We start from the raw sequence: 1996 nt of genomic DNA, 5'->3' as shown, positions 1-1996 counted from the left end.
AAATCTGTCACTGCTTCCACCTTTTCCCCTTCTATTTGCCATGAAGTGATAGGACCCAAAGCCATGATCTTAGTTTTTTAATATTGAGTTTTAAGCTGGCTTTTTCACTCTCCTACTTCACCCTTGTCAAGAGGTTCTTTAGTCCTTCTTTGCTTTCTGCCATTAGAGTGGTGTCATCTGCATATCTGAGGTTGTTGGTATTTGTCCCAGAATGTTGATTCCAGCTTGTAACTCATCCAGCCTAACATTTCTCATGATGTACTCTGCATATAAGTTAAATAAACAGGGTGACAATAAACAGTCTTGTTGTACTCCTTTCTCAATCCTGCACCAATCAGTTATTCCATACAAGGTTCTAACTGTTGCTTCTTGACCCACATACAGGTTTCTCAGGAGACAGGTAAGATGGTCTGGTATTCTCATCTCTTTAAGAGTTTTCCACAGATTGTTATGATTCATGCAGCCAAAGGCTTTAGCGTAGTCAATGAAACAGAGGTAGATGTTTTTCTGGAATCCCCTTGCTTTCTCTGTGATCCACTGAATGTTGGCAATTTGATCTCTGGTTCCTCTGCCTTTCCTAAATGCAGCTTGAACATCTGGAAGTTCTCAGTTCATATAATGCTGAAGCCTAGCTTGAAGGATTTTGAGCATAGCCTGACTAGCATGGGAGATGAGTACAATTGTCCGGTGATTTAAACATTCTTTAGTACTGCCCTTCCTGGGAATTGGGATGAGGATTGACATTTCCCAGTCATGTGGCCACTGCTGGGTTTTCCAAATTTGCTGACATATTGAATGCAGCACTTTAATAGCATCACCTTTTAGGATTTTAAATAGCTCTGCTGGAATTCCTGCAGGCATACTTGTAGATGATCAGGACCCCTCCCTGATACACTCCTCCCTGAGCCCCTTCCAACACTACACAACTCAGTGTACATTCTCATCCATCAAAGAGCATAAAGGGGGTGAATGCCATTCCCTGATGGTCAGTAAAGTGTGACCAGATGTCCCTTGGCTGGGACAGATTGTGATCCCCAAGTACCCAGTCCCAAAGATCCAGGACACTATGGGTTGGGGACAGAATTTTCTGTGGATGGCTGAAATCAGGAGCACAGCATGCTGGGATTAGGAGTACTTGGTGGAAAATGCTCCAGGGAGGGGACACTTTGTTCTAGGGCTGGGACAGAGAGAGGCCTGAAGATGAGGTATCCATGCAGGGTAGGGACATGCAGGCTGGCCTGAGATAAGGAATTCCTAGAAGAAAACTTCTCCCCAGGGATGTCATCACTGCTGTGGTGTGTAGATAGATAGATATAACCACATTGCTCTTTATATTTGAGTACTTTCATGACCCAGAAACATTGATTCTGGGTTTTTTAGAACATTGATTGTCTGTGAGGGGGGGGAAAGGGAGAGGGACCCTGCGACTGAAGAATATTTAATGGATGAGGGGCTGGGTCTTAGTATCACATCTCTAGTTTTGAGGCCTCAAAGACCCATCCTATTCCCTCAGCCAGAACAAGGTCAGGGGCCTGTATTTTGGTGAGGAGACAGATATGGGGAAGGAGGTGAGCGGGGTGCCTTGATGTTTTGAACTCATAATGCTTCATGGTCTCAGTAAGAATCCCAGGAATTAAGCCACAGGGATAAATGGTGGGAGAAATGTGTCAGGGGATCCCTTGGGTTTCAAACATTCAAGATTTTCCCTGTCCCAATACTCTTGGGGAAAAACAAAAGTTTGCAGAGCAACTGCCGTTTAGGTTCAACCACCTCATAGGGCTTTATCCACTCTTCTGGAACCTCACTGTGAGTCCCTGCGTTAGAGGCCTTCCTGAGGTCTGCCCAGACTTACCCACATCTGAGTTACAATAAATAGTGTGGGGGTGTGGTTGGTAGCACCTGAGGGCCAGCCTGAGGCTGGTCAGGGGCAGAGCCAGGAACAAAACAGGGACCAGCAGGAAGTTGGGACTCATGGCAGGGGCCCGGGGGAAAAGGG

This window comes from Bison bison, unplaced genomic scaffold (genome assembly GCF_000754665.1).
Source record: "Bison bison bison isolate TAMUID 2011002044 unplaced genomic scaffold, Bison_UMD1.0 scf7180017845579, whole genome shotgun sequence".
Taxonomy (NCBI): Eukaryota; Metazoa; Chordata; class Mammalia; order Artiodactyla; family Bovidae; genus Bison; species Bison bison.
The sequence above is the reverse complement of the archived record's forward strand: the minus strand, read 5'-3'. Positions refer to the sequence as shown.